Source organism: Zonotrichia leucophrys, chromosome 15 (assembly GCF_028769735.1).
Source record: "Zonotrichia leucophrys gambelii isolate GWCS_2022_RI chromosome 15, RI_Zleu_2.0, whole genome shotgun sequence".
Taxonomy (NCBI): domain Eukaryota; kingdom Metazoa; phylum Chordata; class Aves; order Passeriformes; family Passerellidae; genus Zonotrichia; species Zonotrichia leucophrys.
In genome coordinates, this window is record NC_088185.1 from 6,205,664 (window position 1) to 6,233,450 (window position 27,787).

The 27,787-nt window shown below is 44.0% G+C and overlaps 1 long non-coding RNA gene across 1 annotated transcript in view; it reads right to left on the reverse strand.

The window, feature by feature from the left end:
• Window positions 1–27,133, reverse strand: part of LOC135454595 (uncharacterized) — a 38,255-nt gene extending 11,122 nt beyond the window's left edge. The window contains exons 1-5 of the long non-coding RNA XR_010442145.1: window positions 26,961–27,133; window positions 10,692–10,977; window positions 7,546–7,718; window positions 6,953–7,020; window positions 288–375 (exon numbers count right to left, since the gene is read on the reverse strand). This is a non-coding gene — a long non-coding RNA (uncharacterized LOC135454595). The remainder of the gene's footprint in view (window positions 1–287; window positions 376–6,952; window positions 7,021–7,545; window positions 7,719–10,691; window positions 10,978–26,960) is intronic.
• Between the last annotated feature and the right edge of the window lie 654 nt (window positions 27,134–27,787).

Genomic DNA, 27,787 nt, shown 5'->3' on the forward strand with positions numbered 1-27,787 from the left:
GCCAACAAAAATCAATGCTAGAATGTATTGATTTTATTATTTGTACTTAGTTTTAATTCCCAAATGACACAGGACATCTGGATAATTCTCCTTGATTACATTTATGAATACTCAGAGCATCCCAACTTTGTTCTGTATACTAAGATATCAGTGGCCTCATCAGCTAGATAATCTTTCATATTCATAAGCCAAAGAATAGAAAGGAAACAAAGCACATTGTTCATCAAACACAAGCCCATAAATCCTCCTAATGACATTTGGAATTCACCTAAAAATCCTGGCCAAACCTGAGACAGTTTCCTGGTGAGCTTCATGTCCGTGGGTTTAACAAGTAGAGTCCTGCACCCCACACAATTACTCTGCCATGCACGTGGCCTGTGGAGAGAGAAGATCAGAAAAGCCATGTTTATGTTTAAGAAGCTGTGTCATTCTAAGCACTGCCTTCTTGTTGGTACTGCATGGTTAGAGTGAAAATAAATCATAGCATAGTCTGAGTTGGATTAGACCTTTAGAGATCATGTAGTCCAATCCCTTTGTATTGACCTCAATGAGATCAGGTTTCTCCGTATCCCATCCAACCTGACCTTGAGTGTTTCCATGGATGGGGCATCCACCACCAATCTGGACCATGCATTCCAGTGTTTTACCATATTCATTGTAACAAAAAAAATCCTTCCTTACATCTAAAACAAACACATGCAACCGTACTACAAGAAAATAAAATGTCTGTTATTACAGGGAATGACTTTTCCTTGACAGCTCTGGAAATGCAAGTTCACAAAGCACATTCAGTGTGGGAAGTGCCAGCACAAACCTCCCACAGGAGGCTCCCCCAGCGTGCCCAGGGGATGAGGGCAGAGTGTTCCCAGCCTCCAGGCCTGGCCCTGCCTCTCTGCCAAAAGTGGCCACCAGCACTTCCAATTAATTCCAGGTGGGTTTGTTCCACAGGCCCTGATCCACTTGGAGCTGAACCAAAACTCCCCTTGCTGCACATACTCTGCTCAGTCCCAGCCTGCAGATCTGTTTCAAGGTCCTGACCCGAGTTTTTAAAGCCCTTAATAGGCGAGGGCCTAATGAACCTTGGAGAGCGCTGCTTATTGCACAGCCCAGAGCAGCAGCTGGGATTGCTCTGGGTGAGCAGGGCTGAGCGAGCTCAGGGTGAAGCCCTCCCTGCTTTCTGCAGCCAAGCCTCCTGCCACCAAAGCCTCAGCCCTGCCTTTTAACAAGAATAACATCCTCACACACTCATCTGCAGTCCTGCCACAGCTTTCTCCACTATGGCTGCTGCAGCATTCATTAAAACATAGCACAAGATAAAGAAAGGCTGCTTAAAAAAAACCCCTTCATTTTGGAAGCAGGACATTTCTTCAGGTCTTTGCAGAAAGCCATGGTGAGGTCACATCATGGGGAGAGGGACACCTTAGATTATAGAGAAGCAGGTTTGGGGGTGAACTTGAGAGGTGAAGGTCTCATCCCTGTGGGGCTACAGCAGCTCCAGCACAGGCACCCTGATGGAGCAGCTCTGAGAGAACAGGAGAGCACAGCCAGACCCTCACAGCATCACCCTCCACAGCAAACTCTGGCAGAGGCCGTGCCAGATGTGTGTGTGCGATCTTCATCCTTGGTAGGAGCCAGCACTGCATGCAGCTGAAAGGAGAAATCCCCAATTCTGGTGTATTAATGCTCTCTCGTTTGCATATCAGGCTCCTCTCACTTGTGCACATGCAGCCTCTGCTTTTTCTGCTACACAGCTATGAATAGAAATGCAGAATTACCCTGCCCCTAAATGCTGATTTGAAAGCTTGTCTGTACCTCCATCCTGCTTGCCACATGCTATTTCATACTTTATTATCAACTTTAAAATAGATGAGAGGCTGATGAGCTGAAACACATCCAGCCTGTTACTCCTACAGCACCAGCACCACCCTCTCTCTGCAGTACTCCTCTCCTTCACATCCATCTGTCCCCTTTGGCTCCCTCTGCCACCTGCCCTGGCCTTTCAGCAGAGCTCACCTGCCTCTTCCAGGGCCCACCAGGCACAGGTTTTGCTGAAGCCCTTGTCTTGCCAAGCATTCCTCTGCTCCTAATCTTTGAACTTCAGCTGGCCACACTGGGCCCTTCTGGACAGCTTGCTCATCTGCTTTCACAGCCTGCTGTGTTTTGTAAGCACAGGTTTCAAAAGAGTAAGCAGTAATTACTGCAGCCACACCTATACTGGAAATGCCTGTGCAATGATCTGTAGCTCATACAAAGAAAACAAGAGCTTCACAGAAATGAGCATCCATTTGATATCTGGTCCTTCTCTGCAGCAGGGACCCGATTCTTTGAAGCCATGAGCTGCCACAGCCCCCGAGGGACTTCAGTTTCTCTTCATACATGCAAATACAAATCAGAAATCACACTGCTGGAGCCAAGTGAGTTCTGCAGGTGTAACCTCAATGTGACAGCGAGAGCTCATGGATGTCAGCAGAGCCTGGAACAGGTGCCCTTTCATTTTTCACACCATTTTTCATTCTCAGCTACTTGCTTTGTGAAGCTACAGCAGCACATGTAGGGCTGGTGCAATAGGATGGCTGATATTTAGGGGAAATCACACTCTTAGATCAATGCACACTGCAGGTATTCAGCTGGAACCAAATATGTTGGAAGCAGTGTAAACCCCAGGGGGCTTGTTCACTAATCAATAAACACGAGGAATGTATGGCACTGAGTTATTGCTGCAGTGTTAATTGCAGCTATACAGGAGGGGTTTTTCATTGCTAGAGAAGCTGACATCCTCAAGAAGTGTGGCTTTTACAAAACGGAGATGATATGAAAAATACATTGCTATTCACTTCTCTGATGTTTTTGGCTTTAGGAAAGCATAGGAGGTTCTCTGTTTAGTGGCTAATTAGAATCTCCCTGTGCTGCCTCTCCAAGGAGAAAGGGAAGTGCTTCCAATGCCCTGCCTTACCACAAGTGACATTTAAGCAGTCACCTGGGGGAAAATCCCAATGGGAGCACTGACAAAGCTTACCATTTGAAAAAGGTCACACCTCCTCTCTTCTTGCTCTGAATAGATGGTGCTGACCTTAAAAACCTTCCAGGCCCAGTCCCCCTCCTCACAAGCATGTGATGGAGCAGCCAGCCAGGGCACTTCCAGCCAGGAGGAGATGCAGGGCACCACCGCTCTGCAGGATTTTCTTATGCCTTGTTTTCCTTTTGATAAATTGCAGATAAATCAACTCATCTGAGAGCAGTGCTCCCCAGGATCAGCAGCACAGGCACCAGTACAGGAGCACCAGGCAGGGCACAGTAGGGTACACATACCTCTCTCTAAGGTGACTGCCTTGAAAATAGATGGCAAAAATGCTCCCCAAACCCAGGCAGATGTGGTATTTGGTGTAAGTGTGAAGGAAAAAGTGGGGTTCACAAAGAGCAGATTTAATCATGGCATTCAGAGCAGGAATTGTCATTTAGCAGCCCTCATTCAGCCTCTGGAAAAGCCTAATAGCTACAGGCACTAAAAGAAACCAGCCAGCTAAAGTTAGCTTTGTGAGACCCCTCTCTTGTTTCATTGATTAAGGGCCATCCTCACTCATCAGTTTAATTAGTGAAACAAAGAACAGGCAGAGGGAGGAACAACATCTTCATCCTGTGGAAACTATTGAGCACAAGGTCAGGCAAAGCTCCCAGAGCAGAAGTCAAAGCTGGATTCATGAGGTTCTAGCTCAGGACCTCAGGTGAACATCAAGTGTAATCCTCCCAGCCTGAACCTCAAAGTGGCAGCCCTAACTCTTCACCTTCATGGGGAATTGCCACCCTAGCACCAGGCAGCAAAGCACAAGTAGCATCATGCCAGGCAGCTGCCCTCAATGCAGCTCTCTGCCCCCTCAGTACCAATCAGGGGGTGCTGATGTGCAGGGTCCTCCACACAGGCTGCAGAATTCCAACTGATTCATCCTGTGGGATGAACCAGGACAGCCCACAGCGGTGATCCCAAATGCTGCAGTGTGCTGGAAAATCAGTCCCTGACTGCTGCAGTCATGAAAATACAATAAACATGCCCTATGATTCCATTTTTAGTTGCTTTTCAATGCAGCACTGCAGTTTGTCAGGCTTTCTTGTCCCAGCTGGAATAGATGAATTGCTGATGCTTTTTAGGACCATTGGCAGATGAGCACAATAGAAACATGGCTCAGATATTGATGACTAATGCACACAGAACGCTTCCAAAAACTGTGTTGCCATCGCAGCTAAACAAAGTGTACTAAATTAACATTCACATGGAAGGAGAGGAGCTCATTTCCACATATTCAGCATTTAAATGAACCTACGGCACCGCTGTGAAACTCAGCTGAAATCAAAAACTGGTCACGGTTCTCTTGAAAGTTTCATGGAGCTACCAAACCCTAACTCGGGTTTCAGGTTGGCAGCAAAGCCTGGGATCTCTCACAGGGTTTGGGATTTCATTATAGAAACTTCTAGCCACTACTGGAAGGGCTTCTCTCGGGTCACAGACCTGCAGATATCATCCTCTCTTTAAATTATCGTTGCCTTGCTCCAGAATTGACATGAATTCCTTGTAAGGAAGAGCCTGGCATGTTTCAAAGCTCAGAAATCTTTTACCAGCTCAAAGGAATTCGATCAGTTTCTTTATGGGAAACCTCCCAGGCAGTTTTCCCTTCAGGACTGGAATTAACCTGCTTGAGCATGGCACAAGACAGGGCTACTCTGCAGAGGTAACAAAAATCCTTGCAAGGCTGAAAATGCCACCACCACGAGAACTGAAAGCACAGGAAAAATAACCTAATTTAGAAAGAACCCAAACCAGCAATAACCAACACATCTGACAGCCAGACAAGGGAGCTACAGAGAGATTAATGCAGCAAAAGAAGAGCCCTCTGGAGCAGGGTTAAGAATATGACTCATGGTGAAATTCTGTTGCCATCCTCTCTGACTAAACCTTATATTGAAGTCCAGATACAAAATGATCTGATTCTATGGAGAGTTCAAGCACTTGGAGGGAAAGAGAATTCCCAGCTCCAGTTCCCAGCTCACAGAGTCACTTGAACCCTCCTACACAGGGTTGATCCACCCACTTGAAAAATTATAAGCAGGGAAAAAAAAAAACAAAACCACACCAACTTTTTTCCTGCCCTATGTGCTCTTAAACTTCCTATTAGGACAACAATAAAACTTATAAATGCAGAAGCATAGACCATTTCAAGTCTCCAAGAGAGCGCTGCTTGTTTTGTGGCTGAAGTTATACATTTCCCTTAACACTTTGTGAGGATTGATTTCTCAACACACTTAGAAATTGTCTTGAGTATTTTTTCTAGCCCTCTCTTCAGATTATAGCTTATTCTTCAGGTGCAAACAGACAAACACAGCAGATGTCACTATCTCTGGCTATTGTATCAAACCCAAAAATTCCCTTTTTGTACAGATTTCAATCACCTTTGCACAGGTAAAACTTGTATTGACTCACAGTGTGCTTTTTGCAAAGCTATAAACCATTAAGAACCCCAGATACTGGCTCATATTTCATAGATAAAAATCCATCACTCCTCTTTAAACAGGAATATCACCCCCATGCTCCTGGGGATTGCAAGTGCTGGGAGCCAAACAGGGTGGATATATTTTAACAAAAAGCCTCCTTCCAACAGACTCAGCCCATATTAATGAAACTGTTGAGGGGAGAGAGGGAAGAACAGGAAATGTTCATGAAAATAGTAGAATGTTTTTCTACATCACATGGATTTCTGTTTCATTAGATATGGGAACAGTGCCTTTAATGTAACTAACATGTGGCAACCACAGGGCAACCACAGAGAGTAAATCTGTCCTGCAGGAGGAAGCTCAAATGCAGCAGGGTTTGCTTCAAAAAATCTTTTTAGCACTGGTCGCAACTGGGGGTGGAGGGGAGGAGAACTGAGAAAACACTAATAATGACAGCTGAAAACAGAAATGTTTCAGCATTTGTGGGTGGGGGAACCAAGCAGGTCCCAGCATCCTGTCAGTGCTCCCGTTTAGGCTCCAGATTTGTTCTTCTTGTGGAAAAAAAAAAAAAAAACAAAAAAACAAATCAAAGCAATAGATCTGAATGTCTTGAGATGGTCTTGAGCTAGATCTGCTTATTACCAGCAGTTAATCAGAGCATTTCTGGAGACAGACACATTTCTGTGCAAGCTGCAGGGATTGCAGCAAGGCTTGGCTCCAATTGCCCCATGGTTGGGAGATCACAGCCTGCTTCACTGCTTGCCTTCAATATTCCCATCAGGACTGCAGCTCCCTTGCCTTGCTCCCCAGACAGCCCAGCATTTAACAGATGTCCTAAGTAAATCATGATCATTTGGTAGGCTTTGGGAATAGGAGCTAGATGGAAAAATCACAGTCTAATGAAACAATCAAAAAAGCACCAGCACATTACAGGCCATTTCAAAATAAATTAGGGTATCTTTTAAATCTCTACACAACAATTTCTATTTGAAATCAAAAGACTGTATGTCATTGACTTTCCCCTGAGTAATCTAAGTGAGAGAGCTCTCTGAGGTGCAGTAATAGGATGTAAGTGAAGAACTGGGTATTATTTTACCCGTGCTGTGATAATCTGAATGCATCACTGCCCAGCATCACAAACAGTGAAGTGAGAAGAACAAACAGCACTATCAAAACCCCCATTGCATTTGGGGACTGCAGGAGGGGGTGGCAGACCAGGTCCCCAGTGAGAGGGAAAGCAAACATTTAAAACTAAAGCAGAAGCAACACAGTATTATTTAAAGTCTAAAGAGGAAAACTACAAAAGCCTGAATTTCACCTCTCCAAGAAATAAAAAAGGCAAGTCAGGAGCAATGTCAAGAAATAACATTGCAAGCAGGGAGTGCAGTTCTTAATAACCAGCAGTACTTTAAAGATCTTCTTGAAGTTTTGCACTGAGACACTGTAATTAAGAGAAGAAATCAAAGCTTACCAGTTATCATCTGTCTGGAGCACGGAGGGAGCTGATGCTGCAGGATCCTTTCCAGGGAGTAATGCACACTGCAGAAGTACCAGGGAAGGAAAAAGTAACAGAGCCATTACAGACACAACCCCATAGGTCATGCTCTGTTTTCCTTCTCTTTCCCAGCCAGCCAGGAGGGTTTCTCCTCCTCCTCCAGGCCCAGCCCCCTTCCCCCTGCACAGCATCCCACCACCCACACGGGGACAGGCTCCAGGCTTCATTTCAATGGTGTCAGGAAGGGAAACCAAGCCCCTGATCTGCCTCTTGAACAGACTGGGGTGAACAATGCAGCCACCCGGGAGCTGGATTATCTAAAGCAAGGCTCAGCTCACTTCTGAGTCTTACCTGCACTAATCAAGGCAAATAAATTACTTTTAAAGCATGAAGACAGAGAAAAAGGATGATTACGTGTAATTATTTTAAAGAACTGTTTTAACACCCTTTTCAATGTGAACTGTGCCACTTAATGCTACACACACTGAGGAGCCCACAGAGGTTTCTCTGTCTGGGAAAGGATTCTCACACACAGATTTGCCTCCCAGGAGATTGCTGTGTCTGCTTGCCTGCCTGCATCCTCCACAGCCTCCCCAGAGCTGTGCAGACACTGCCCAAGCAGGGCACAGCTCCCTCCTCCTCTTGTCCATTTGTGTGTTTGCCCACAGACAACTGGGGTCATGAGGTAGAGGAGTCACCCAGCACACCAGAGGGAAGGTACAGCTGTTACTCTGCACCAAATCTGGAAAACAAAAAAGTGGCAACTGATAATCATATTTCAACAAGCAAATTCCTGCTTTTCACTAGAAAAGCCTTTTTTTTTCCCCTCCTCACTTTAGTTCACAACACAATGATCCCGTGTTGTGGGTTTGCATCTGTTTGCCAGGTCATTCACATTTAATTTCTTTTGTCTGTAATTTTTCCTATGCTTTCCACAGAGAAGGCAGATAACACTACTCAGAGCTTCTGTGTCAGCAGGACCCCAAGAAAAACCCAGGCACAGTTCAGTGGGCTGGATACCTGCACTGAATAAAAACCCTCACAGGCTGATCTGTGAGCTGCTCCTGAATTACTGAGGGTGATTGGATCTGAGGAACATAATAGCTTTGTACACCAAGCCAGTCCTCCTTTGACTCCAGATGCAAAATTACCATTTTTCTGCTGAAAGGGTGATTTCATGCCATAACTTGCATGACTAAGGTTTCCAGAGAAGACTTTTGTTTAGATAAGGACAAGAGATGCCCTGAGGCTTGTATTTGTAATGTTATAAGGATATATAGATAAATTTTTTGTTGAGCTGAGGGTGTGGTGTGATTTTTATCTGCATGATTACTTACTGACAGACACTGGGAACAGCAGAGATTCTTCCTGACCTTTTTTCACCTCTGCCTGGTTGGTTACAGTGCAGTTCCTGGGTACCACAGGCAGCCCAGACTGCAGCTGGTTTCTCTGTGTGCCCACCACCAACTCGCCCAAACCACTTCAGGAACATTGCTGGAAGCTTCATTGTGTGTCCTGTCTGAGGCCATTCACTATTCTTCTTATCCCCTTCTTGAGCCAGTGGATTATCTCAGCTCAGATTACTAGAAGGCTGTAAAACTATCTCAGCCTAAAAATTAATTCTCAGCAATTTCTGAACTCAAGAGCCAAGTAAGGGATTGGATGGTTGGGATTCAGTAATGTCAAAACCAGACTCACTAAAGGGATAGCTAATCCTGATAACTGCAAAGCCTTTTCAACCAAACCAGAAAATAAAATCATTTCTGTTTCCCAGGCAAGAAAGGACAAATGAAACCACTGGCTGTCAAGGCAGGACAGAGAAGCTTCAACTGCTGGCTGAGGAAAGCTGCAATGAGGCAGAAAAGACAGACCATGGGACAAAGCCCCTGAGCTGGCAGCCCTTCCCCAGCCCCTCTGGTCCCACATTGCTTTGGGAACACACACACAGCAAGTGGCTGCTCTCCAACTTTGCAGCTAAACATGTTTCCCTTCTCCCTGCCTTCTAATTGATATCCCAAATCAGAAACCTTGAGCTTGTCTTTAAACATGAGCATAATCTCAGGCTCAGACAACTGATCCTCCAGCAGGAGCATAAAGACAGGCAGTAACCAGCTCCAGCAGTGAACCAGAGTCATGAGCAAGTCATGGAAATGGCATTTCACAGTATTCACTGTCAGGTTTTGTGATATTTGATTTCATGGAGTGCTTTGTTTTGTTCAGCCATCTGAGTTTCAAAAGTTTCAATGGCAAAATTGAAGCTTTCTTCTAGCCAGAAAGATACCAGTGAGTGCACATAATACAACAACTGCAGTTTAAGTCACAATTCCACAGTACCATTACAACAAACTCCTGACGGTGGGACAAATCCAGTACCCAAATAATTCAAGTCCCAGGGGTAAGGTAGTTAAAAACCAAATACGAGAATATTGTTGATAATATGAGTACTTCTAAAATGCAATCCAACTCTAGAAGCTTCAAAATATTAAAGAAATATTTTTCTATCCAGTTTCATTGGTAACAGCATTTGAAGAACCCTCTTTCAGCAAAAAAAAAGTTGACAGTTTGAAAGGGTTTGAGGGCTTTTTCCCTCCTACTTTTGCTTTCAAACTCTCCATGAGGCAGCCCAGTGTCACAGTGGCACTGTGTTAAGGGGATTGAATACTCTGTTCCTTTAAGCCTGAAATTCTTCACACTTTCAGCCTTATCCTTATTCAGCTATGGGAAGGGAAATAATCTGTCTTGGATTTTACTCCTCATTTCAAAATACCAAAACCATCCAAACAAGAACTGCTTGTGTACAGGGCAAAGTCTTTGTTTTGACTGGCACACAGGAGGAATTATGACATACTATCATCAAAGCAAACTGCAGATTATGGGGTAAGCAAAACAAGTTCTCAGTTTTCTGAGTTTTCTCATCATACAAATATCTCTGTAATTAAACAGGTAAAATATATAGGTGTTAAAACCTTGGAACCAATGTAGTAAATTCATTTTTAAAAATTAACTAATGTCTACACAGAAGATGTTTCCTGAGCATATGAAAAGCATATGAAATTTATTATATATATGCTTTTAAATAGCATTCCATCAGGTTTTGTGGATTTGTACACACATCACAGAAGTATTTAACACATCCACATCATGGTCACACATGTGCACAAATATACTGTTCTGCAGTGGAAGAATGCACTTCCTCTCTATAGTTCTGTATAGGAAACACTAATCTGTTATAAATTTAATCTTAGCTTAAAGACTCACCCTGGTGCCTTGGAAAGAGGTTCTGCACTTTCAAAAATTTGAGCAACAAGTTAAGACTAACATTGCATAGAAATCTTTGGGCTGATTTCTTGAGATATGTTTCTTCAGGAACAGGAAAATAAAAGATGTCATGGGTTTATAATTATTAAACACAGACATTAGGAGTTGGAATTTGAAATATTTCTGTAAGCTTCTAAAAACTTGGAAGATGCAAGAAACTAATTTGAATGGATAACACAAAGCAAATATTGGGTACACAACAAAAGAGTCCTCCTGAAAGTCATGGCCTCTCACCATCTTGGCAAGATGGGCAGCCAGACACTGTCACTGAATCTCCAAATTAATAAATTAACAGGTAAGGATAAGGAGTAAAGATTTTTAGCCAAAATGCAAACAAGAAATTCTATATTTTCAAAAGTCTGGCTTTCATCAACTTTGACCTCAACTGCTTTCTTACCTCTCAAACATTTGCTTTTCATAATTCCACTTTTCTAACAAAGCTCTTCCAAAGTCCTCTAATCGATGTGTATTTGTAAAGCCACACAGGTCCTTTGTTGAAGCTTCTATTCTAATCTGGGAACTTTAATTTTCAGAGGAGCTGATTCCTTAGAGGTACGGAAGCATCAAGATGAAGGTTCAGTGAACCCAAGGTCAATAAGTCACACATTTCTTTTGACTAGTATTTGTTCTTGACAAGCAGGCTGCTCACAAATCCCTTTTGCAAGTTTAAGGCTCTGTGTAGCCTGCAGAGACAAAATTAGAATATAAACATCTACTCACTAGAGAAAACAAGGGAGTTATTGTCACTGTAAAGAAGGAGACATCCAAACCATACCCCCTCTGCATTAATTCCATTATTGTGCACAGGCAAGATGACAGTTATACCACCAAGCAAACTGCAGTTATCTAGTCAAATGATCATTTAATGTTCTTTATTTTACTTTTTCTAAGGAAAATTGATTTCTTGCTATTTATGTTCTGGGTATTTCATTGTGCTGTGATTATAAACCAGACTGAATGCATTTCCACCGACTCCCTGCAAAGTGTGTTTTACAGCCCTTCCTGTTTGCACAAGGCAAGATGTCTTTTTTTAATTGCCAGACTGTTTTTTTTAAGTAGGATGCATGCTTGTTTGTTTACTCAGAGGCTCTGAGAGAGCCAGGCTGGACTCCAGCCTCCCAACAGGCTGCTGTGAGAAATGGAAGGAAATATCCCCAATAACCATGTCTGCTATGCAAATGACAAAACCGCCCACAGCCCATTAAACTCCATCAAGGCTTTGCAGCTCTCTGAAATGTCACTTGTGAGGGCAACTCCTGGGGTGGGTTCTGGGTCACAGCTGTCACTTGTGTGCCATCAGGTGTCCCCTGCTTTCTGCTGGAGGGGTTTCCAGCCTGGGTGGACAGTGCAGGGGAGCACAGCTGGAGCTGGCCGAGGCTGCTCAGCAGGAGCACCAGCTCTGAGCCTGCATCACCAGAGCCTTTCTCCCACACACCCAACCAGCCCCTTATCTCTGCCCTGCCAGCACACAGAAATAACACGAAATGACAATCCAGGGAGTGCTGCAGCAACTGGTGTTTGAGCTGATGGAGCAGCAAGGCAGGGCCAAGCTCTGCCGCCAGTGTGACACCAGCACTGAGCCAGGTTTATCACTCAAATTACCGCATCTTCGAGGAAATTAAGTGATCCCCTACTTGAGAAGCTGCAAACTTTCCACCTCTCATCTGGTTAGTTTACCCACCCTCCCCAGGCTGAGAGTCTTTGAAGGACACACACTTAGGCTCAGGGTTTGAAATACATTCAACATCCTGTGACTATTTTTTTTTTATTTCCTTCCCACATCTCAGTATGTAAAACCTTATTGCTGTGGAAATAAACGTGTGAAAAATCAATCAGGGACCTTTGCAAGCTATAAAAAAACCTAACCCAGCATCACAGGTTTACCACCAGCACTTAAAAAGAAGCTCTCTACCAAACTGTGTGGGAGATATTCCCTGTGACACGAGGATTTTGATGGACATACACAGTATTTTGCATAATCCAGCACTATTTACCTAGAAAAACACACAGTCACCTCCACAAACACATAGCTCTATAAATATTATTTTACTGCTGTCCTGGTCATCTTTAGCATCCCCCAGATAACTCTGAAACACTCAGGAAAAGGGGGATTTTGGCATCTGAAAAGTTGACAGGCACGCACAAACACACACCTCATAACCCCAGCTACAAGACATTTTCTTGGCTGCCCATACAGAAAATTCATGGAAACTACAGTGAATAGCATGGAACAGAGGTCAGCAAAAACACAGGAGTCACTCCATCAGCATGAGTGTCAGCCCTTTGCTGACAGCAAAAACTAAGTTCATCTCAGCTTAACAGGGACAAATCTACATCTGAAAGAATTAAAAGCAAACAAACTCACCTTAATCCAGTCTTGCACACCCTGCTCTCCTAACTCCCTGCTGCCCAGCGTTATGACACCTTGGCAGGACATGTTTAATCAGCAGCATGACCTGGCCTGCTGTGCAGGGAGAACCCTTTGTGCCCACATTCCAGCCCTGAGCTGTGCTGCAGCATTTCTCCACCGTTCCAGCAGCGATCCCAGTGCAACCATTGCCCCTCTCCAGCTCAACACAGCACTGCTGACTCCAAACAGCCCCACACACTCCTTTCTGGGTCAGACAGAAGCTCAGCAGCGCACTCTGTAATGCCTTCCACATTCCCAGCCATGCCTTTTTAATGGGTTCTCCCTAAAACAGCCACTGCTCCTGGAAGGAGCCTCTTTGCTGAAGATGAATTCCCAGAATTCTCAAAGGCAAGGAGCTGAGAGGGGGCTTGTCTGCACCAGACAAGCACATTAAGCTCTGCATCAGTCTGTGTGTGCACTCCATTCTGCAAGACAAGTCATTAGCTGAGCTATTTCCCAGTCAGATTAGAAAGGAAAATCCCAGAATTATGAAGTCGAACTTGCAGGGCCTGACTCTCTGCTGGATTGGATAATTCTAGTGAAAATTCCAGATAAAGCAAGAGTAAGACAAGGCTACATGAGAACCAACCTCACTGAAATCACCAGGATTGTCCTTTTAAAGGACTATCTCACTCAGTGTCCCTGAAACTGTTCCCAAGAGAGGTCCAATTGCAAGAGAGAACAACAGAGAGTTGTGAGGATTTATCCTCAAAGCCTGGGAGAATTGTTTTCTCACATCTCCTGGTCACAGCTCCACTTCTCCCAGGTTTGTGAGGAAGCTCACAGTGCTGATGGCACTGAGCTCATGTAAGTGTCAGTTATTTTGGAATCTCTCCAGAGGGAAATATTTTGACAGTCATATTCTGTTCATTATTCTTCCAAGAGAGGAAACACGCACATCGTTATCAAAAGGAGTGCAGTCAGCCCACCATGCTCTTGCCTGCCTGGCTTACTTATCTTGATAAATGCCGGCTAAGATCAGGACTTAGTGCCATTAGATGTGTCTAAAACATGAAGCTGTCATTACTGTGTCAGCACCAAGGACTGTTTCCAACCGTGATAATGGTGGGGCCACGTTTTGAACAAAGGTTTGAGCCTGCAATGGCCTGCCACACCAGCTGGTTCCCATTACTACACAGAGACCTTTTGCTCACGATTATGAGCTTCACCATTTCTTTCTTTTTAATTGGAAACCAGAGATATCCTCCCCATCTATGACTCATATTGGGCCTAGCAAAGGGTTACCTCATGGCTAGGGGCTGGCAGAGGCTGGAGTCTGCAGCAGTTCAAAGCTGTGTTTGATGCAAAGGCTGAAGAACAGCGGGTTGAGAGCTCCAGACTGCAACCAGCTCTGCCACACAGATCCTGAATCCTGGTCCTCCCACCCTGCCAAAGCCCCAGCAGCACCAGGGACACAGGGCTGATGACACACAGTGCTGATGCAAGAACACATCTCTGGAACAGCTTTCTGACACTGGTCAGCTCTAAGTGACCGGTTTCCTGCCAACAGTGAGATGGGAAGAGCTCAAATTCATTCCAACCTGATTCAGCCCAACATTTAAGCAAAATGCTTAAGTACTTCTCTGTCCAGCAAAGCATTTAAGTGTATGATTTAATTTATAGAGGTAAATGTTTATATGCTTTGGGCTGTTGAACTGGCAGGTATTACACCATTACACCAACTGCTATGTACCTACATATAATTACATACAGACAACTTTAAAAATATATCTATAGCTGGTTTTAATCTCAGGTTTAAGGGATTCTCAGTGGGTTTGTAGAAATTACACAGCCCTGCAAACAAACATAATTACATACATCATTCAGTTGCTTTCCATTTTCCTAGCAGAGATCTGTCCCTGCCAGCAGCAGCCTGTGCTTTATTCCCCTGAGCCACCACCTGAAGCTGTGCCGTGCTCCTGTTCCCACCAGACTGAGTGCAGAAGGTTCCACATGAATATAGATTTAAGACTTGCTGCTTGAAAATGTGCAATGTCAAGTGTCCCACTGAGTTTTACTGAGCTGGCTGTGGCAATATCTGCTACATGGTGCAGCATGATCATTTTAGACTTTAATCCTGCCTAATCCTGTTCTACAGGGTTTCATATTCCCTCCCATCCTCTTTGCCTGACGGTTTTGGCACCTATACCACACACATTACATTACTTACACTGAAAATTGAGATCATCTGGGCATCTTAGGGTGAGGATTTTTGCTGACCACAGGGTTTATGTGAGACCCAAAACCCAGCACCTTGTGTTCTCACCTTGGAGTTCTGTCCAATCTCACCTTAAACCATTTAAATCCCGTTGTGCTGAGAGCTCCCCACATTTTGCTCAGTTTACACTTCAGTCGGTGGCATCTCTTATTTACAGTACATTGTAATGCAAATAGTTTGCAGCTATTCAGCATAACAAAACTGTGATTTCAGAAGAAGCAGAAATCATGTGCCTCTTCTTTTGATTTTTTCCCCCCTATGGCAAAGCAACAACTTACCATCCCCAAAATAAAATCAGTTAGGGAAAAAAAAAACAAAAGCAGTAATTAATTTCCTCGTAAACATACACAGCATTAGAAGGGATTTGTTGAATTGTCACACTGGAGCTGCAGGGTTAACATCAGGAGGAAGTTTGGCCCTTTCTTGATGAGGAGCTGCCAGTTTTGGAGCAGGCAGTGGGCATCTTCCCCCCTGAGGAGGGAAGGTGCTCTTTAGGTGCCCACAGAGGCACAACCTCATTGCCATTCTCTAACAGCCAAGTTTCACATTTTTAAGTATTTCACTTCCATAAAGAAGGTAATAATGCCTCCTGAAATGAGGAGAGATATGAACCCACAACGAGTACAAGACATAAAGGGGAGAGACAGTAAAATGGTTTTGTAAACAACTCAGAGTGCAGACACTGTGCTGCACACTGCTAATGCTCCACTCCTAGAAAAATCCCTGAAAACAGCTGTGGGCACTGCAATGTGAAAAGGAACATCAGACACTGCAAGGGCATGGTTTCAAAAGGCAGATATGCATCTCACAGCTGTCTTCAGGGCAGGTACAATGCAGCAAACCAAAGGGAAGGAAAATAACCTTGTTCTGAATATAGCAACTCACGATCCCAAGTGGGCAGCAGTAATAAAGGAAATTGTTATTTACTACCCCCACAATGTCTGACAAGCCCTCATTTGAGGTAAAACACTCAGAGGTCTCTTATGGACCAACCAGAAAGTTTTAAATGGAGAGCACCTGGGTCTATATTCAGTAAGAGCTTCCTGAGCCACATGGGTGTCAGCCCAAGGCTTTAGGGTAAAACTTTCAATAGCCTGTAGCACAAACTCTTTGCACCGCCTAAGCAGAGGGACAATAAGATCTGGTACTTCTTTCTTTAAACTCTGGAAACTGAAGTATTTAAAGGCTTTTTCATTAAGCTCAAAGCATTCAAGGGATTCACTGGTAGGGAGCACCCAGACACCTCATCTTTGGAGGAACCCCAGAGGAGAAGAAGGATGGCCCACAGCCTTTGCTGTTGGCTGGGATGGGGAGGTCAGAGCTCATTTCCCTGGTCTGGTACCAGCTACAAGACATGGTTCCTCCTCTGTTTGAACACTCATCTGTGCAGACAGAAAGACTGGGCTAGCAGCAATCTTCTGCCTTCCACACTGCTGGTAATGAGCTGCTGCAAGCCTCCCAGTACCACAGAGGCCTCAAACTACAAACGATACAATGATGGGTCAGAGCAGAACAGATTTTACCACAAAAGCAGCTGCGGATATCCCAGGCAGAGGTTGAATGCAGTTAACATGCTCCAAAATCATTCTGCTATCATATGTTGTCACTATTCAACAACAAAAAAACACAGATATAGATTTTTCTGCCTTGAACTTTCTTATTTTGACAAAGCACTTCTGCTGAGAATTTTGGAAGGTTGCTACACTCCTTTTACTTTGTTCAAGTGTCCCTGATGACAACCATATCCTGGAGTGTATTAGAGTTTAAAAATACAACAGCAAGATAAGCAGTGGCAGGAAGATAGAGGAATTCAGAACTTTGAGAGTCAGAAGAAAAGATATTTCTAATCTCTGCTGAAAATATTAGACAAAGTGGATAAGGCAGACAAGCATGAGGAGGCTGTTACAAACAGGAGAGGCTGGAAAGGAGGAAAGGAGGGGGAGCTTCCCACACCAGCAAGTGAGTTTGATAGCAAGATGAGAGAGAGAGGTCACAGCAAGACAAGTAGAGCAAGCAAGGAGAGCTCCACAGAGATACAGCCCAGAAGACAGGTCAGGGCAAGTCTGTGTCTATGGTTTGCTTTGTTCTTATTTTTGGCTTTCCACATACTTTCAAAAGGAGAGGTTATCAGATAAGATTTGATGGGACACCATTAAGACAGAAGGTTTTTCCAGCTCTATTGTGTGCATGACATTCCTTCCCCTCTGGTCTCCTGAGAGCTGTACATCTGGGGATGTAATCTGCAAAGCAGGAACACAGGGCTGCACAGAAATGCTGCCTTTGGTGAGGAATTTGATCAAAGGTGCCATTTAAAGTGGGTGTTTAATGGCCTCATGGTGTTTCTTTACCCTGGGACTGTACAGCCCAGCCTGTAACATACCCCTTTGTGCTACCAACAGGTGCTGGGAAGTGTGCCAATGTCCTCATCTCACAGAAAGCTTCTGCCCTTGCTGGTGGACTCCCCATGCTAAAGGAATTCTAGACCTTCACTGCTGTAAGGCAGGAGATTCAGCCACCTCAGATTAAGATAATAATTGCTACCAGATGTTGATTTCCTGAGGGTTAAGTCTACAAGAATATAATATATTGGAAGGGGAAAAGAAAAAAAATGTGTTTTATAGCAATGCTCAGGGAGTTGAGGAGAGATGTAAAGGGAAAGGCTGGTTTCCACTGCAGCACTCAGAAGTGCCATATTTCTAAAGGTCAGAAGATTCTGCATAATCAACAGGGGAAAAAAATAGTGGTGTGGAACACTTGGCAAAAAGAATCAGTAACCATAGAGGTGGATAATAGTATCTATCACCAGTGGTGCTGCCAAGGTGAAAGAGGACCTGGTGCTGTTAGCTTGCTGAATGCACACTAAGACACCAGCAGATGAGATGGGGGCTGAGGTGGGAGGAAACTATCATTCTAAGATTTCAGCTGCTCTTTTACAGGATCCTACCAATTCCTCCCTTCTCCATGCTTTCTTTCCATTCACCTTCACACTGAAAAATCTCCAACAATTCCATTCTCAAACCATTTTCCATGTTGCCCACTCTATGGACTAAATTCTGCCAATTTCTGCCTTGCATCAAAACCACTTTAGACTGCTTTAGTTTTAAACAAACTCCAGACCTCCCATGGCCACGTGGACTCAGACAGATGGCACTGGAAAACAGCTCAGCACTGCCTTGCATGCAGAACTTGTCTAACACACACAGGATATCACATTGCCCAGCACAGACACTGCTCCAACAGCCCACCCTCGAGCCTTTGGGTTTTATCCCTCCCAGCAGCAACCAGAGGACACAGGAAAAAGCAGAAGCTATGACACAGCTGAATGTAGGAGCTCTGGGAAGACAACAGGAACATGGCAGAGATGCATGAAGATGTCAGAGGTAGAGGGCAATGACAACAGAGATGTCAGGAAGATGAGGGAGACGAGGCTCCTGCAAAGCAAAAATGCAAAGTCTGCCAAGAGTGCTGCAGCAGAGGAGCACACAGGACTGGACAAACCCCCACAACAACTCCTTGCTTGCCATTTAATATTCAGTGCTATTTTACAGCAGCAGCAGGATGCCCCAGACTCTCGCCCTGCTCTGGAATGTCCCTCGCAGCTGTGTGTGCTCTGCCTGCGCCACCAGCACAGCTCAGGAGGCAGGAGAAAGCCCAGCCTGTTAATCTTGCCAGGCTTAGGAGGGAGATCAGATTGGAGCAGGTCAGCATCAACAAGACTTGGATAACGCTGGGCATGCAGAGGAGAGCTCTAAGTACCTGAGGAACCCTCTTGGTGGTGATACTCAGCTGCTTACAGAACTAGGTGGGAGCAGTCAGGATTATCCTTTAGGATTTAAGTGCCTCAACTCTTGCTTAAGGTCCTCCTTAGGCATCCATGTCTTCCTCCAACTCCAGCACTCAGAAAAAAATAAAATCAGTGCCCCTTGTCTTCCTTATCCATGGAGCACTGGTTAAAAACACCTGACTCAATAAATCCAGGCATCCTGGAGTCTCATTTGCTCTTTGCAGCCTTGCAGCTGACTTGGGTATAGCAGGGTGATATCACAAAATCACAGAACTGTTTAGGTTGGAAAAGGCCTTTAAGAGCATTGACTCCAACGGTTAAACAAAAGATAAATAACAGATAAATAGATAAGAAGATAAATAACTTTCAGAAATAGGCAAGAGTGCAAGGAACAAACAACTGAAGCAGGAGATCATGAAATAAAAATACAAAAACAATAACAAAGATTGATCTACTTCTGTCCTAGTGAAGCAACTCACATTACTGCTCTGCCCCTGGGATTGCCTTTGGGTTCCCATCAAATTGACCACAGCCACACAATTGAGGTTTTGAGGGCTACTCATAATTTTTCCCTTTTTACTCTAACTTGGCCCCAAGAATCCCTCACAGGAAGCCTTTCTAATATCCTCTGTCTTTTACTAATTATAAACGAGTAGCAATATTAAGATCTCCTTGCAAGGAACCTGAGGATTCCTGCAGAGCTTGTTTCAATGTAAATCTCCTTAGTAACAAAGGAAATGGAGGGGGGAAGAGAAGGAGCTTGCACAGGAGGATTTGCAGCCTGCTTTTCTAGGGGTGTTTGCTGCCACGCTGTTCCAGGGATGATTCAGCCTCTCCCCCAGCACCCCTCACTGCTCCTAACTGTGGCAAGGATCACCCAAGAGGAATGTGGGTTTTTTTCCCAAAGTTCTCAATGAGGTATCAGCTGTTCTTTAAAGAGATTATGGTGGGAGCATTCCTAGCACATTGACTCCACTGTGCAGCCAGTCTTGTGATTAAATGGCTCAGCAAAGGTGGTTTCCAAGGATAAACTGTGCCAGGGATGACAACATTTCCTCACCAAAGGGGGGAGAATCTAATAAAAAATAAGGATAGAGGGAAACTGCTCCAGCTCTACAGCTATTATTAGTGTCTCAGAGCATTGTCACTGCTTTGCCTGTGCTGTCAGATGTCACTTTGCATCAGTTCTGGGCAATGCTCAGAAGAAAAATGGTGGAACTCATTGAATTCTGCAATGCATGACTGGGCTCCGCTGCAGGGCTGCACAGAGGGTTAAGTGACCTCTTAATGCTGGTGGGAGCACTGCTCAACAAGTTCAAGTGGGCTCTCCAATAATTTATGCAAACACCTTTTTGCATAGACTGGCAATTTATAGTAATTTATCCCTTCTCTCCAGCTGCTCTTGCAAAGCATAAAACAGGTACTTAAAAGTGAGTTCCAGCACTCGGTCCTACTGTCCCCTGCAGCTGCTCCCTGCTGAACTGGCAATCCAAATGAGGGGGAAAAGAAAACTGAGGCAAGGAAATGACTGACCTGTAATGGACACTCAGACTTTTGGGCACACTTGCTTGGAACACAAGTCTGGGCCATGAGCAACCCATTAGCAGCAGCACAGCTAAATCCCTACACCTACCCTCTCTGGAAATTTGCTTTTCCACATTCATTCTACTTTTTGGATGATCACCCTTTTCATCCCCATTTGTTTTTTGGGGCAGCCACTCAGCATAAAGCAGAGCAACTTTGCCTCAGTGAAGAACTCTGCCCTCAGCAGATGCCAACACAAATTCTTTCTGCTTTGAGGAAGCACATTATGAGCATCCTCTGCCCTCTCAGGAGGAGTCCAGAACCAGAACAAGCTCTTTTTCCCTGCTCAGGATGACCAAAAGCTTGAGTTCATGCTGCTGATCACGTGGCAGTTTACTTTGAACTCTGTGTACAAGCGGAGTTAATGGGAGCTGACGCGAGACCTACACACATCCTACAGCACCCACATTACATGCTTGACACGCCTGCCTCTGCTCTGAACTGAAAGCCACAGCCACCAAGAAGAAACAAACGTATCTAGTTTTCCTTCTGATCTTAGTCACCTGCCAGCACAGTTTGTGTGCTCTAGCAGAACACAGGATTGTTTAACAGCCAGCTAAACACGAGTTAAAATGGCAGCTGTGAGGGGGGAATAAAAAACCAAACAACACTGCTGTTAGTGACTTTTAAAAATAGGCTAAAATCATACCTTAACATCCAAGCTGCAGACAGACCCTGTATTCTTGAGGTGAATTTTGGGAAGCTAATTTAAGTTCTCCTTTCAAAACATCTATTAGCAATTCGTCACACTTGATGTGACTGGGAGCAATGTCATGCTGACGGCTGCAAGATTTCAGCCAGACTTGTAGATCAGAGCACCTGATGGATTGCACTTCTAAGTACCTGCACAGCTCTGAAGCTCAAATTGACTGTCTGGCAGTATTCTTTCTGTCCTGCTGCATTGGAAAGCTTGATTTTAAGGAAAACCTTTCACAGTTTTGACCACAGTGGCCAAACCTCAGAATACTGAGGAAAAAATGGATTTTTATTTTCTGAAGTCAACAAAACACAGCTGTGTACACACAGAGGCTGAGATGTAACATTAGGAAAATCAGAGAGAGACTGAAGCCATCTTTGTATGCAGACACACACCTGATTCCCTGGGTAATGCACTGGCATGAATTCCCCATGGTCAGCCTGGAGGTGGAAGGCAGCTCTGACAGTTGCTTGATGAGACAGATCCCACAGCTCCCATTTCATCAAGGGTCCTGTCTCCTCCATTTCTGGGCTCTGCTCCCCTACAACTTTATTACTGGCCATGTCCTGCTACTTCGAGAGTCAAAAGCTCCACTAAGCATTTTTTTTTCTGCTAGACCAAATCAGGAATTACCCCAAAACTAGAGGAGAAGGAAATAAAAAACTCCTTATGCACAAATATTTGAGCTGTTAAATACCACTGGGAAACTCTTTGACTAAAAAGCATGAACAGAATTTCATGATCATCCAAAGATATAAGTGTGGAAGCATATGAATTCCAACTTGGGAATGATTTCTTTGACAGTTGTGCTCCTTTGTTTCCAAGGTCTAAATTTGTATTATTTATTTTAGCAGCAATGCTACTGGTAATGTTTTTCCCCTTCCCTCAAGAAAAAATAGCAATGTCTACTTTAATTTGCTTTCTCCAAGCTGCTGCCTTTGAGCTTTTCAGTGTGACAGAAATCTAAGCAAAATTTCACTGATTCCAAAATCTTTTCCTTTGGTTTAATCACAGTTAAAGCTTGAGCAACAAGCACACAAAGGCTACCTTGAGTGTAAAAAAATAAAAGGGTGAAGAAGTACATCAAGTGCATCAGAAGTCTGCCAGGCAGAAAGCAAATGGCTAAATTTATAGAGGTGGCTCCTGCTAACAGGAGAGCTGCTCAGCCCCAGCTATTTCATTACTATTGCACTAAAGGATCCTAGGGACGTTCTTTTTGAGGTGTAGGCAATTCAGAGAGCAGAAACAGCACTGTAATTTGGCCTATGAAAAATGAGTAGGTGTTCACAGTTCATTTCCCAACAGAGAAAGTCATGCACATCACAGAAACCATCATCATGCACAGAACTAATAGCTGCCCTGCTCAGCAGGCACACCCATGCACTTCGTGGCAGCCTTGCAGTGCCCCAGCTCTCACCACACAAGAACAAGAGACTTTGGTTGGCAGCTCTGCCAGCAAAGCACCTTTTTTTCCCAGATCTACAGACAGGTGAAAAAAATACAGCAGTGCTGTAAGTAAACACGAACAACCAACACCAGACTGCTGAAACCACAAAACAAATTGAAAGCTGTGAAACATTCCCAGAGAAATCCCCTGCTCCCAGCTGAACTGGGAAAAAAAAAAAAACCTCACTGAGAGAGTCATAAACACAAAGTGAAAAACTCAAGGATGAGGGGTAGAAGATGTAAAGCTAACAAAATGCTGGATAAATGGAATAAAAGCTGCTGCTGCTTATCAGAAGAGTACCACCAGCTGTGGTCAGAGGGCAGTGGCAGGACAAGACACGGTCTTTTTCACATTCCTGTTGTAGGCAAAGGAGAGGGCAAGGCTTGGGAACAACAGAGCACCAGCTCTTGGGATTCCAGCAGTCAGCTGTGAGCCTACACAGGGGCTCTGCCTGAAGCCCATGCAGTAGAAAACCCAAGCCCAAGACTTAGAAAAGCTCAGGACCCCTCTAGAAGACCATTAGAGTAATTTCTGCTTGGATATTGCAAAAATAAACCAAGTCCAATTTCACCTTGATTAGTATTTACATAATGCACAGGAAAGAGGAGAGGAGCACATGAATAATGTACTGTTTGCTCCAGGCCTCTCAGGAGGAGAGTTCTCAGCTCTGGTATTGATCTGCACACACACACACACCAGCTCCCTGTGCAGAAACCCCAAACCTGCCCTCTGTGCACAAACTTCCAGAAGCTGAGTCACACAGATTAAGGTTTTACTACACCAGAGGGTCAGGCAGGTGCATTCCAGAGCCCCTTATGGAAAAACATGGGGAGCTCCCAGATCTGGTTAATTTAGAGGATGTTCTCCATTTCCTTCACTTCTTTCCTTCTAGCGGACTTCACATTTATGGCAGTTCCAAAAAATGCAAACTTGGGAGAGGCGGATGTTGAATTTATCCTCATGTTTCAGTACCACCACTTATCCACCCAGTCTTAATACAAGTTGGGGGGACTCCAAAACAAAATGATTACCTGGGAATGACTCAGTACCACCAGTTTCTAAGGCAGCTGCACAATACAGTATTACTCAACAGCCACAAGCTGTCCGTGCCACCTGTGAGAATAAAGTGAGAACAGTTTCTCTTCCCTATTCTCATTCTTTTCATGTTGGAAGGAGGGGCTAACTTCATGCCCAGTCCACATGGGTGGAGGTGGAGGGCATCTGGACACTTATTCTTTACTATACCTTGGTAAACATCATTATGAAAATAATTCCAACACTTTCTTTGAAGACACTTTTCCACTTCTACTTGTCCTACTGTGAGCTTCTGGGTTTTTTAAATGACACCACAATCCCCTTCCACACAGCTCCCCAAAGCACCAGATCTAGCTGATCCTGGTTTGCAAAGTCCTGGGAAGCATCTGCAGACATTCAACCAGAGTGACAGAAATGGCCATGTGGCAAAGCAATGATTAAATCTCACCATATGCTGGAAGCTGCAGTGCTCCTCTGCAGGTTTACAGCCCTAAAGCTGGAAGTTTACAGCCTTTAGCTAAATAGCTGAGGGCATTACTAGTGGCAAGAGGCATCTAAACTGTCCAACACAGCAACTCTCCCCTGGTAAGACGCTCATACTGAGCCAGCAAGAGAGGTACCACAAAGATTCAGCATCACTATTTTCCTGATGCATCAATGTCTCATAAGTTTGCAGCAAATGAATGTCATCCTCAAGCATACTGTTAGGAAAGATTGCTTAAAACTAACTAGCTCAGTAACAATGGTCTGTCATTATGCTACTAAGTCACCAGCACGAGCACATAAGTTACAGTTACAGCTCAGGGTATAAAATAAGTGCCTTTATATCAAAATTTGCAAAGTGCTTAGCAGTCAAATGCCAATCTATTCACTTCTGGTAATATTGCATAGTTTCATCTTAATAGACTGCTCCAAACTCCCACACAAAGATATGACTTATTTTACTACAGAGAGGTCTTTCTACTTCATACACTGTCCATGCACAAATATAGAAAGCTTTTTAAAGTGCATTTATTTCTACAGTGTTGATTCATTCCACATCAAGATGAACGTGAGATTCAGAACATGACTTTAGGAAAAGCTGAAGGTAATGGAACAAAAACTCTCTCTTGGGTGACTTAGCCAGGGATGCCTGATAAACTGAAGGTAAGGACCGGATTTTGAGGGGCAAGAACATCAGCAGTTCCCACATGCAGCACTTTACAAGATTTCCCCAGTAGAGAAGGAAATAGTTATTGCTATAATTATTTCATAGTTCCAGTCAGCTGCATTCAGTTGTACTGTTATATTCCAATGGCAGGAAAATGGAATACAGTAAACTATAAATATCTGTCAGAATTCCTTTGAAAGGACAACAGTTAATTGCATAGCTTGATCTCCTGCCGTGCAGAGCTTGCATTTCAGGTTAGAAAGGTACAGATTGTTATTGATTTCATTCTCTTGAAACATGTGTGGTATTAAACTGTTCAAAAGACTTATGGGGGAGAAATATATGCTTCCAAAGGAAGTCCTACAGCACAAGACTGTGGCAGGCTACCTTCTTGGAAAATGCTTTCTGAAATTCAATACATTCCCTTCCAAAGGCCTTCACAGCCCCCTCAATAAATTGAGGCTCCTTGCTTCATTTGCAGAAGTGAAATTAAATCAGCAAATCAGATCAAGGACAACAAAAGATTAGCAATAGTATAAAGTGCATGTAAAAATTCTCTGTGTTCAGAATAATTCAGTCCTTATTACACACTCACTCTAACAGAGCCATTCCCATCTTTCCTGTTTTCCTTTCATCTAACTTCCAGTTCTACCTTTCTCTTTGCAAAATTATTCCAGGCAGTCAAGCCAATCCTTATGACTATTGTATTCTCCTCTCTTTGAGCCCACTTCTGATTTGGTTTGTGCAAAGTTGGTCTGGTGACCCAAAGACACCAGGACATACAACTGTGCAGTAATTAGTTAAGCCTCATCCATTCTGAGAATAAATTTCCCCTCACAGGCATGGACAGCAGTGAAGGTGAAGCCCTGTTTAACACTTGTCCAGCTCATCTGCTTGCCATGAACAGTAACTTGACCCAGTGTAAATTATGCATCATTGTGATTTTGCCAGCCTCCCTCAGTGCTTAGCCTGCTGCTGGTGCACAGAGAGCCAAAATCCCACTGCAGGGAAGCCTTTATTAACAAGTTACACAGCTACTAGTCAATAGCTCACTCCCAGATTCTGTAATTAAGATGACACAGCTTCCTGACGATTGCTTTAAAGAGACAAAATATTAGTGGAAGAAATGCTGCAGAAATGTCTCAGCACCTGTTTATCATGACCATGTGTTAAGCTCCATTTGCACACCCTGCCAGCCTTTATTAGGAGAGGTCTGCAAGTTGCAGACTGCCAAATATACCTTCTCTGAATCAGTTGTTACTGGCTTTCTCCTCACTTTCCAGGCTTAGGACACAAAACCATACTTAGAGTCTTAACCTTCAGGTTTCCCAAGGTGGGTGGGTGAGGGTTCTTTCCGGTTGATTTGCAAATTTTTAATTTTTCTTTTCTTTGAAGCATGAGCTGATTAATAATATGCACTAAGGGATTAAAATGGAACACATTGCTTTAACAAACATAAGAATAAAACGAGCACAACCTACAAGACTCTTGGAAACAGAAGCAATTTCTACCCAAGGAAAATTTTTAGCACTTGCACCCAATAAAATTGAAAAGATGGTGATTTTTACTCACCTCTAAACACCCTGCACCAGGACACAGCAAGCAGTGAGGACAGTGGCTGTGCACTCACAACATTTTAAAGGCATGCAAAAGCATCATTAAATAGATGACTGAGCCCAACAGGATTTAGGCATCCCTAGCCAAGCAAGACACAGCATTAGCAGGGCCTGACAGCAGGCAGGGTGCTCTGCAGGCTTTTCCCAGGTGAGGCAAGAGGAGCTCAGAGCCTTCCCAGAGCTGCCCATGCCATAGAAATCCCAGCCATGGAGCTTCCCCTTCCCAGGGCTGCCACTCCAGAGAGAGCAGAAATATAGCTGTGAGAGGGGTGGGGAAAGCTTTACTGAGATGAAGTAGGTACAAAAGAATCTCTGGAGGAGAAGAAAAAAAAATTTAGAGAGATATTTAAGATAACAGACAGCAAATGCAGACAGGATGCAAATGAGGAATTCTTCCAACAGATTTTTACCACACAGGATCACAGAGAGAGTTTGGGCTCACTCCCGCATAGGTGAGGAATACAGCCTACTAAAGATGTTATGGGAGAGGAACACTGGGCTTTTGTTTCTCGAGCTCCATTTCTGTGGTTTAAAGCAAGGATAAAGATAATAACATCCTGTCCTGAAACAATTTCAGAAGCTAAATAGAGTATATACAGTCAAGTAAAATTAAGCTATTGTTATTAACTCTCACCTTCTTTCACCCATGATATCAGATGAAAAAGACAGTTTCTCTGAAGAAGGAAAAAAAGCATCATAAGAGCTACCATTCACACTGCTATTACCTGTAATAGCATAAATCCTCAATATCTGACTATTACAGATAGACTTGAACTCCTCTTTCTTATTAAAATTTCCTCTCCTTTGCCCACTCAGAGCAGAGGCAGGCAATGCCTTCCTCACACGCAGGGTGAGCTGGGACAGGAGCCCCTGCTCCCCACACCCCAGCCTGGCAGGAGAGGAGGGGTGGGCTGGGCAGAGGGGCTGCACCTCCCACCCCCTCCTTTATGACTCCTCAGACCAGCAAAATCACCCCGTGTCAGCATATGGAAGCAATTAGTCAACGAGGGGAGGGTCAGATGCAGCTCTGTAAGCATTGATTGCAAGCTCACAGTTTCTCCCAAAGGCAAAAAAAAAAAAAAAAAAGAAATTGTACTTGAACCCTTAGAGCAGATAGGCTGAAACTGATTTATTGGGGTGATTTAGATCTGTTGAAACAAATTTAATTTTGAATACAATTTTATATCAATTAACAGAGTCTCACAAGTGTAGCCATTAAGGAATCTCTTTCCAAAACCAAAGCCAAATATTCAAGATTTATGAGACTGACTTGCCATATTGGAAGTAACTAATTATTCGTAATGATTCTTTGTACTCTGACAGTGATTATGTATTTTCAGTGCAAATGGCCATGATGAAGCAAGTGATAGAGGCAGCCCGTGTTTGTGAAAGGGATACCAAGCAGTTAAGGCCTGATTGTTTTGGCAAAGTATTGGTGTAGCAGGGAAAGAAACAACAGAAAACAACGAAGCCCATCGACACAAACCCCAGCTTATTTAACATCCTGAAGTGTCTCCTGGTGCATGTCAGAGCTGTAATGAAAGTCTGTGGT